We start from the raw sequence: 11,111 nt of genomic DNA on the forward strand, positions 1-11,111 counted from the left end.
CTTTGTAGGGTCAATTTTGAGGAGTTACAAAGGGAATGACAAAGTTAATATACCCTCCATAGAATGGTGGAGGGTCAAAAAGCTGAGGAAAATAATTTAAGAAAGTTGAATGATGTGTATTTTTATGTAGGTTATTTGATTTTGATTTCAATTAAAAATTGAAGACGATTTAATATACAACTAAGTTCTGAATTTTAATTTGGATTTGAAACACCAGATACCCCGCGACATAGAAAAAAAAAAATCAAATTCCCACTTTTGATCTGCCAAATTTTTGGTGTAAAAAGTTTGTAAATAAAGAGCGCCATTGCCGTTTAAGACAGGAGCACATTTGACAATTTTTTTGACTAGGTAGGTTAACGCCTTAACGGCAAAATGTCCAAAAGTGGCAAAAGTAGTAGCAACTTTTTGGTTCTGTATTTAGGTGTCTGAAATGTCATGTTTCGATCCTAGGTTTGATATAGGCCAACGCTACCAGAGATCTTATTTCAATCAAATTTTCCAATGAAATTGACACTATTTTTGAATTTGTGACTTTCGTTTAGAATGTCCACTCCGTCGGAACGGATGATTTCGGAAATATTTTCTTTTCACTTCCTCGTGATGGAACATATCAAAAGTTTGGTTCGACCGAAACTAATGTTATTTTTAATTGTTTCTTAATGTTATTTTGTTTTTTTTTTTTTTTTAAGAAGGAAGCATTGTCTCAGTTTTAAAGTACCGCCGGTATTTTAGCGACATTAAATATTACATTTTGAACGTGGCTTTTGAAGGGTGACCGAAAATTTTTAAAAAGGGCGATTGCTTCTTGTGCCTTATGGAATGTAACTTGCTCTATATTTATATCAAAATGTAAATCTTACATTTAAAGGTTCAACCCGCCTCATTTTATTAATTTACGTTTAGCTAAAGACCCCTTTAAAGGATGTTCCTAATTTTTGTAATTCTTTTGTTCGTAGAAAATATTTTAACGAAGTTTTGTTATACACTCCACTATAGCATGAAGGGTATATTAAGTTTGTCACTCCCTTTGTAACAACTCGAAATATACATTTTAGACCCCACAATGTGGATCTATTCTTGATCAGCATAAAATGTCGATTTAGCGATATCCGTCCGTCTCTCCATCTGCCCGCTGTGAAAATCACTCTAGCTTCCGAACGAAATGAAGTAGATAGATAAAATTTTACTCAATTATATATTATGTCTGCAGAACTTTTTATATTGAAAATGGGCCATGCAGGTCCAAGTCTTCGTATAGCCCCCAATATAACGGCACCTTTCTATATTCGGTATTTAGATGATTTTAGCGACATTATTCACCGGAATTGTTTCAAATTTTGTATTTGAAGTTCGTAATGAATACTACTGCCTATGACGGAAAATTTCGTAAGCAGGTCCACGTCTTCGTATAGCCCCCCATATAATGGTACCTACCGATATTCGATATTTTGATGATTTTAGCTACATTATTCTCCGGAATTGTTTCAAATTTTGGTATTTGAAGTTCGTAATGAATACTACTGCCTATGACGGAGAATTTCGTAAGTAGGTCCACGTCTTCGTATAGCCCCCCATATAATGGTATCTACCGATATTCGATATTTTGATGATTTTAGCTACATTATTCTCCGGAATTGTTTCAAATTTTGGTATTTGAAGTTCGTAATGAATACTACTGCCTATGACGGAGAATTTCGTAAGTAGGTCCACGTCTTCGTATAGCCCCCCATATAATGGTATCTACCGATATTCGATATTTTGATGATTTTAGCTACATTATTCTCCGGAATTGTTTCAAATTTTGGTATTTGAAGTTCGTAATGAATACTACTGCCTATGACGGAAAATTTCGTAAGCAGGTCCACGTCTTCGTATAGCCCCCATATAATGGTACCCTCCCTATATTTGGTATTTTGTGTATTCTAGCGACATTATTCATCGGAATTGTTTCATATTTCAGCCTAAGACAGAAAATTGTCTGTGCAGATTCACATTTTGATGCATTCCCCACACAAAAGTACCTTCCTATATTGATGATTTTAGCTACATTATTCACCGAAATTTTTTTCCAAGTTTCGCATTTGAATATTTTAATGACTGATGACAAAAGTAGCCTATACAGGTCCACGTCGTCGTTTGGATCCCAATATGACGGCTACATTTGGTATTTTTAAGATTTTAACAGAATTTTTAACGGATTTGATTTTTTTTGAAAATTTCCAAATTTGTTCCAAATGGAGGAGGGTATTCAAAGTTCGGCCCGGCCGAACTTACAGCTTTTTTATTTGTTATTTTTTTTTTAAAATCTAGCTTTTTATACTGGAAAAAACTTATCAGATTTATTTCAATTTTTTCACTTTAAGGACCCTTTTTTAAAATACATTTTTTCCTTTGCAGGCAATGAAATATGCAGTTATAGTGAATTTGTATTCCCGCCGGCCGGACACCTATCGCAATGGGAAAAATATCAAATTTCCATATATATGAAAGTGAACCCACTAATCTCTGCACTACACAATAAATCTCCACTCAACACAAAAAATAAAGGTAAGATGTTGCCATAAATCATTAATACAAAAAAAAAAAACAAATGTCTAGATGAACTTTGAACTTTTTTAGGGACCCCAAAAAACATATTGAAAACACTGTCGTCTCCAAACACATAAAATATATTACAAAATTTAGCTCACCTTTTCGAATGTATTTCTTGTGTTCTCTACAAAAGATTAATGTAGCTTCTTGTGTTTTTTTTTTTTTGTTCTTCTTTAATCCACTTCTATTTTTTTTTCTTTCTTTACACGATTTTACACTTTTTTCCAAAAATTCTTTTTTTTTCAGCTATAGTCTCCTTGCAGAAGAAGAACTATAATCAGAGAAGACGAGAAGGCGTTGGCGTTAAATTTTTATGACTTTTGTTTTGCATATATTTTTTAAATATTTAATGTTTTATTTTATGGCCGGTTAATGATTGATTTTTATGACCCAACGCCTTGTTTAATCTCTTTGGAATTTTGTTTGAGTTATTGACGTTTAGCAGAATTTCGTTTTAGTGAATTGTTGGAATTTTCTTTACGCCGGCTTTAAAGTTATTCAATAAACAGCAAATTATTGCAGATGATTTTTATCCAATATTTGAAAAAAAAAAGGATTTCAACGATTTATTGATTTGTGTTTTGATTTGTTTTATTCGTTTGCATGGTTTTTGTTTTTGTTATTCAATTTAATTCAATTTGATTTCGTTTTGGGGTTTTTCTTTTGTTTTCACCACACTTTCACTGCTGCTGGGGAATTGTGATTCATAATCACTTAATCGCGGCACAATTTTTTTTTTTTTTTTTTTGTAAACTTGTTTGTTTTTGTTGCTATTTTATTTTTTGTATTTTCTTTTTTGCTGCTGCTGTCGTTGTTGTTGTTGTTGTTATTAACTTAAAAAGCTTTGGAGTCCAAATCCACGACGGCTTAACTGTTTTAATAATTTAATCCAGCCGGGGGTAATTAGAATGAATGAGCTTCGTTCGCTTTGATCTACACACGGAGGAGACAGGCGACAACACACAGAGACAGAGAGTGAATCCAAAATGATGGCAATTTCGCTAACAAGACTAGACTAGCTAACTGGCGGACTAACTGACTGAGTGACTTTTGTTCCGAGCGTCTGATGTGTGGTGGCCCACGGATTGTTGTATCAATTCTGATGGGGATTGATTGGTAATGAGGTTAAACGAGCGGTATTTGTTTTGTCTGTTGTCTGCTTTACGAGTAACCATAAACGAATGACAATGCAGTCAGGCTGGGAAAACGGAAACGCGCCGCCCGCCGGAGATACCCAAAAAAAATCTATATTCACTTAGCACGCACACACACACACTCACACATAGCCTAAGACACAACGATGTTCATAAATATCCAGCAGCAAACAGCAACCACCATTATAGAGAGGGACGGCGACGGCGACGTCAGCAACAGCTACAGCGGCAGAAGATTTAGAGGGCGGTTATGGGTATTTACCACCCCTTTTTCCTGGAGTCTATGTTGTTTTCCTCTTTTTGTTACGTCGAGGCAAAGCTTTCCAGCTAGCCATACAAATCCACTCGCTGCTGTTGGATATTTCTGGAGAAGGCGTACAAGGCAAAACAACGAATTACCAATATGACGTTTCGTATGGCATTACAACGGCGGGAAATTGCCTTAAACGTTTTTGGCTTTTACAGAGAGACACAACAAGAAGCGTTTATTTCTTTTACCGTGGCACAACATCAATGCTTGTGCAGAGGCTACAATGACAACTGGCTGGCCGCCGCCGCTTGTGAATCGTTTGGCGCGGGGTAGCAAGAGATACTAGAAATGAAATCAGAGCAAAGTGTAAGAATACGGCGCACAACCCAGCACTACTCGGCCGGGGAAAAACTGAGGCCAAAGAACACCAACAACAACAACAACATCAATATTGTGTGCATTGGAAACGACAACACAACAGTGACGAGTGGTCTTATCACGCTCACAACAAGAGATAAGACGAAACAAAAGCATAATACTTAACAATAATAATAGAGTTCCAACATGCTCCGCTGTGTTTGTCTCTCTGTGAGAATTACAGATTCTGATAAGAAAACCGCCACTCGCGGGGAGAAATAAAAAACTCGGTACTCCAACCATGGTCGTTTGTCAGACAAGGAAGAACATATCTCCCAGCAATCGACAACTAGTTACAAACCAACGAGTAAATGGCCATAGAAAGAGTACGCTACATTGGAGAAAAAGAGAAAAGAAATTTTAGGCAACCATTATTGAGAAGTAACGGAACACACAGTGTTACCCTCTTATGCACGACATATTGAGGGTTTTTGTTATCGCATTGTTGTTGTTTCTGGTGCTGACATTCAAACAAGTTTCAGACAAAGAAATGCATAGCAGAGAGCGAGAGAAAGATATATACGGTATTTCTTGCTCTTTTAACATTAGACAAGCATCGATTTGTATCAGAACAACCCCATTAGGGAATATTTGTTTTGTTCGGACAAAAGAGAAATTCCAATCTGGTCATTCTGGTTTCAAGATACAATCGGAATACATACTCTTGTATAGCTGAGGGAAAATTCATATACATTTTTACTTAAGAATTATTTTATTTTATCGAAATTTCGCAAAATAACGTAATAGAATATAAAGCCGACGGATGTCAGATTTCGTGTAATACAGAAGTCGAATGGCAATTTATGTAACAACTTTATACGTTTGCACTTAAAATGTAATCAGTAAATAAGAGGGCCGTTTTACGAGTGCAATCACTTTAATTTCGAAAGAAATTTATTCTCGAATTTACTCGAATAGTGACTACCGAATATACCAAAATGAAAATCGTTCAAACATTTTTTTTCATAAAATATTGAACAAGTTAAAAAGCAGTAAGTTCGGCCAGGCCTAACTTTGAATACCCTCCATCATTTGGAGCGAATTTAAAGTTTTCAAAAAATAAAGTCCTTAAAAAATTCTGTTAAAATTTAAAAAATACCGAATATAACTGTTATATTGGGTTCTATACGACATGGACATACACAGGTCTTGTTTGTCATAAGCCATTACCATATTGAAATTCGAAACTTGAAATAAATGTTGATTAATGTAGCTAAAATTATCAAATCTTATATAGGGAGGTACGGTTATATCGGAGTTGTGCGAAGACCTGGACCAGCATAGACAATTTTCTGTCGCAGGCTATAGCATCCATAACGAACTTCAAATACGACATCTCAAAAAATTTCAGTATGTATTGTACCTACCGAATATAGGGAGGTACTGATATATGGGGCCCATACGAAGACCTGTACCTGCATAAACAATTTTCTGACTGTAGTTTCCATTACGAACTCTAAATACTGTTAATAATGTCGCTAAAATCACCAAAATACCGAATATCGGGAGGTACTTATATATGGGGGCTATATGAAAACGTGGACCTACATGGTCCATTTACGAAACTAACCTACTGGAAAAATAAACACGTGTGCAAAATTTTAGCCTTCTGTCTCAATTCGTTCGAAAGATAGCGTGATCCCTCTGTCAGACAGACGGACATGGCTAAATCGATTTAGAATATATATATATATATATATATATATATATATATATATATATATATATATATATATATATATTTAAATATTTATATATATATATATATATATATATATATATATATATATATATATAAATATATATATATATATATATATATATATATATATATATATATAATATATATATATATATATATATATATATATATATATATATATATATATATATATATATATATATATATATATATATATATATATATATATATATATATATATATATATATATATATATATATATATATATATATATATATATATATATATATATGTATATACTTTGAGTATATAGCATTTAATGGGTCAAAATGTATATCGTTAACCTCAGGTATATGTGGAAGAAATCCGTTTCTACTCTCTGTTTCTATGTGTGCACTATAATTCTTGAAGGTGTGTCCGAATTCGTACGAATTGAATACATCGTAATAAGCTTCTTGTGGCTCCCTCAGTTTCTTCAAGCTTCTTGTACCTTATAAGAAGCAGTAGAGGTATCCAATTTCGTCCCAACTTTGCACATCTTTATATTTCAATCAGCTTTGCTACGATAGGAAACTGGACAAAATTTTTTCACCCTTTCTGGTACCACCCCCAAAAGAGTCAGTCATATTTCAAATATTTGAATATTTTACCACCCACCACATTTCTAGTGAAATATGGGAAGTGCCGGTCCACTCCAATAGGTAATTGATAATTATTTTGATTAAATTTGCGCAATCCAATATTTTTGTCAAATTGAAAATAAAATGGTCCATTTTTTTGTTCCTCCCCTAAAAAAGTTTACAATTGTTCAAGGAAATAGTCGGTATAGTCCAAGCCTGACACAAAATAATATTTGACTTAGGTCAGGTGTAATTTTCGCCCACTCCCTCTGGTAACTCTCTCTTTAATGGTGAAAATTTTAAATCAACAAGCTTCAGATTTCCAGCTCTATTCCCCCCCAAAAACACAAAATGTTATACTATTCAATACTTTTCGTACTTTTTAGTATGTTTTTCCATCATACATGGCAACCAAACCACACAAAAGGTGATCCTAATGCCAAATTTCAGACTTCCTCCAACTCAATCCCTTTCCCAAATATAAAAAGTAAAAAAGCGGCCGGGCCGAACTTATAATACCCTCCATCATTTCGCAGGAACTTGAACAATTTCAAAAAATTCCGAAAACTACCACTTAAATGAAAACCGCATTAGGTTTTAGGGTTGCCATGCTAAGTGTAAAATAGGCAAATATATGGGGGTTATACGAAGACGTGGACCTGCATACAAAAAATTTCATCATAGGCTGTAGAACCCATTACGAACTTTAAATACCAAATTTGAAATAATTCCGGTGAATAATGTAGCTAAAATCATCAAAATAGCGAATATCGGGAGGTGCCTTTATATGGGGGCTGTACGAAGACGTGGACCTGCACAGACAATTTTCTGTCTTAGGGTGTAGTATCCCTTTCGAACTTCAAATACCAAATTTGAAACAATTCCGGTGAATAATGTCGCTAAAATCATCAAAATACCGAATATCGGGAGGTGCCGTTGTATGGGGGCTATATGAAAACCTCCCTACTGGCAAAATAAACATGTCTGCGAAATTTTAGCCTTCTATCTTGATTCGTTCGAAAGATATCGTGATTACAACAGACAGACATTCTATGTCGATTTATTGGGTCTTACATGAGTATTTCGAGGAGTTACAAACGGAATGACAAGGTTAATATACCCTCCATAGTATGGTGGAGGGTATACAATTTAGTACCGGCAGTATCCGTTCACGCAATATCAAATGTATTACCTTTCGTACGCTTTCTGAACGCATTTCCAAACCAAATTTTTCATCTTAACAATATTCTTCCAGTTCCGACTGCGGTACACTACGATTTTTTAGCGCTCCGACAACGATCATCGTTGTGTTCCGGTACAGTATCACTAAAATATTTTTTTAGTGATACTGTACCGGTACAGAAGACTATGTTTGTGTACTGTTTATTTCTGAACGCTGTGGATAATACATCCTATAGCCTCCATATAACGATACCTCCCTATATTCGGTATTTTGATGATTTTAGGGACATTATCATCGAAATTGTTTCAAATTTGTTATTTGAAGTTCGTAATGGATACGGCAGCCTAAGGCAGAAAATTGTCTGTGCACATCCACATTTTGGTATAGCCTCCATATATTAGTACCTCCTTATATTGATGATTTAGCTTCATTATTCACCGATTTCTTTAAGTTTCACATTTGAATATAGTATTGTGTTATGTCAAAAGTTCCCTATGCAGGTATTTTTAAGATTTTGATAGAATTTTTAACGGATTTTATTATTTTGAAAATTGCCAAATTCCTTTCAAATGCTGGAGGGTATTCATAGTTCGGCACAGCCGAACTTACAGCTTTTTTACTTGTTAATCGTTGCGAAATCACAAATTCACGATAATGCCTCTTCTGACAGTTACATTGATGCTCATATCCAAGATATCGCATATACATATAGCAAAATATATGCAATATTACATGTTAAGAAGGGGACCTCTTATAACTCAAGAACGGATGGACGAATTTTGACAAATCTCACAAATTCGGCCTATTGCCAGAAAATGATAAAATATAAGAAACTCGTGTTAAAATGTGCTAATAAAAAAGTTTAAATTGAAACACGCTTGAATTCAGATACTTTTATATAAAAATGTTTTCTTTACCCTAAGGTGGAGAATCCGGCCGAACTTATTGTTTTTTACTTGTTTTTAAAGTTACCTAGCAACTGAGAGCCTGAACATTTGAAATAATGATACATGGGGCCATAACAAAAAGAGGGACCTATTTTGAATATTTTTGCACGCATACAAACTAGTTATTAGAAATGCTAAACCCTAAGTTGCAGCTGATTTGGTTGGAAATTGTGGCCGAAACCATCAAACTACCGAAAATTTAAAGTGCCCTACAATGATTAATATATAAGAAAACAAGTAAAAAAAAACATTAAGTTCGGCCGGGCCAAACTTTTAATACCCTCCACCTTAGGGTAAAGGAAACATTAGAAGAAATGTGGCAAAAACCATCAAAATGCCGAATATGGGGCTATACCAAATCGTGGACCTACACATGCAATGTTTCGCCAAAGGAGCTAGAACCCATTATGACCTAGAAATAGCAATTTTCAGACAAATTCGTGAAAAAATGTTGCATCGGGAGGTACCGTTATATAGGGACTATACCAAAACGTGGACCTATACATACAATGTTTCGCCACACGAACTAGGACCCATTATGACCCACAAATACCAATTTTTAGACAAATCAGTGAAAAAATGTGGCAAAAACCATCAAAATACCGAATATCGGGAGGTACCTTTATATGGGGGCTATACCAAATCGTGGACCCATACATGCAATGTTTCGCCACCGGGGCTGGAACCCATTATGACCAACAAATACTAATTTTTAGACAAATCCGTAAAAAATGTGTCAAAAATCACCAAAATACCGAATGTCGGTAAGGTACCGTTATATGGGGACTATACCAGAACGTGGAGCGATGTATCTCATTTTCAATACCAACCATCCCAGACACAAAACAAATTGCTCTGTTAAATTTTGGCGCTCTACGTCAAATAATGTGGGCTGTATGATTTCAGCAGACAGACAGAAGGACACACGGACATCGTTAAATCGACTTATAATTTTATGCTGATTATGAGTATATATACTTTATGGGGTCTACGACGAATATTTAAGGATGTTACAAACGGAATGACAAAGTTAATATACCCTCCTTTCCAAAGTGGAGGGTATAATAAAAAGATGTAAGGGTCGCTTTTTTATTTTTCTAGGAAAAAAATTGTTGATAAAGTAGAGATTTGCACCAGATGAGCTATTTTATTTTTCTTTCAGCTATTGTGTTTTAGACAAATTCTGTCAAAACTAATCGTTTGGGGCCGAAATAAACCCATAATACTAAATTCGGCTGGAAAATGTTTTCCAATTTGTTAGGAAAATACAGAATTTAGGAAAATCCAATATTTTTATGTGTACGAACGTTTTTTTTTTTCAATTTGATTAACTTTTTTGACTCGATTGTGACTCGATTGTTTGAAAAGGGAAATTTCAGGCAGGTAACGTTGAAGTATAGTACCGAAATCGGGAAAAAATCGAGAAAAATGTCTCTATGGAATAAAATTTCAAAACAAGTAAGCAAAGGCTATAGTCGTGCGGGGCCGACCATGTGATACCCTACAACACTACAATATGTTAGAAGCACCCTTATGTCCACGTCCATTTTGGAAGATTTTGCTTTTGAAATTTTGTCATGTAGCACTGCCCAGATATTGCCCTTAGAATTTTGACTAGAGACATTTGCGCACTCCGTCGTGCTTTTAGTTGTTGTGGTCCATTTTACAGCTAAATATAATCCAATGGTCATTAAAAAAGCTAGAATTCTTCTCTATCCTTAACTCTCAGGAATTTTTTTCTGTTTTTGGTTCATTTGAGCCCCTTAATATTTTGCGATCATCTCCAAAAGCAAGAAGCCGCTCTGCATCTACAAATTTAGACCCATATATATTATTTGCTTGACTACGATATTTGGCTATATTCATCAACGAAATCATCATAAAAAAGCCAAAAGTTCGCCTTTTGTGTATTTCGGATATCGCTTGTAAGTAATATTGGTATTTTTTGCACACAAAAGTAGTGGTCCATTCTAGCCGCTGTCCAAAACTCTAACAACATGCGAGATTTCATGTCCTTTTGTTTCTATTTGTGACCTTATAACGGCTGCAAAATCAGGAACATTTTTAGTGGTTGGTCCATTTTAACCCCAAAATATATTGCGGTCATCTTTGAAAACAATAGCTCTTTTGAGCCTAACTCTACCCTTGTGAAAATTTTCGGGAAGATCGCACGATAATTGCAATCTGTATATAATAACCCCAACCCGTGTGTAAGGTGAGAAAAAATTTTACAAAATGTACA

The 11,111-nt window shown here is 34.7% G+C and overlaps 1 protein-coding gene across 1 annotated transcript in view; it reads right to left on the reverse strand.

Annotated features, from left to right (window-relative positions):
- The window catches only part of LOC101890665 (pituitary homeobox homolog Ptx1), a 94,237-nt gene extending 89,876 nt beyond the window's left edge, over positions 1–4,361 (reverse strand). The window contains exon 1 of the mRNA XM_005184833.4: positions 2,694–4,361. The gene's annotated coding sequence lies outside the window, so the exon portion shown is untranslated. The remainder of the gene's footprint in view (positions 1–2,693) is intronic.
- Between the last annotated feature and the right edge of the window lie 6,750 nt (positions 4,362–11,111).

Source organism: Musca domestica, unplaced genomic scaffold, assembly GCF_030504385.1.
Source record: "Musca domestica strain aabys unplaced genomic scaffold, Musca_domestica.polishedcontigs.V.1.1 49, whole genome shotgun sequence".
NCBI lineage: Eukaryota > Metazoa > Arthropoda > Insecta > Diptera > Muscidae > Musca > Musca domestica.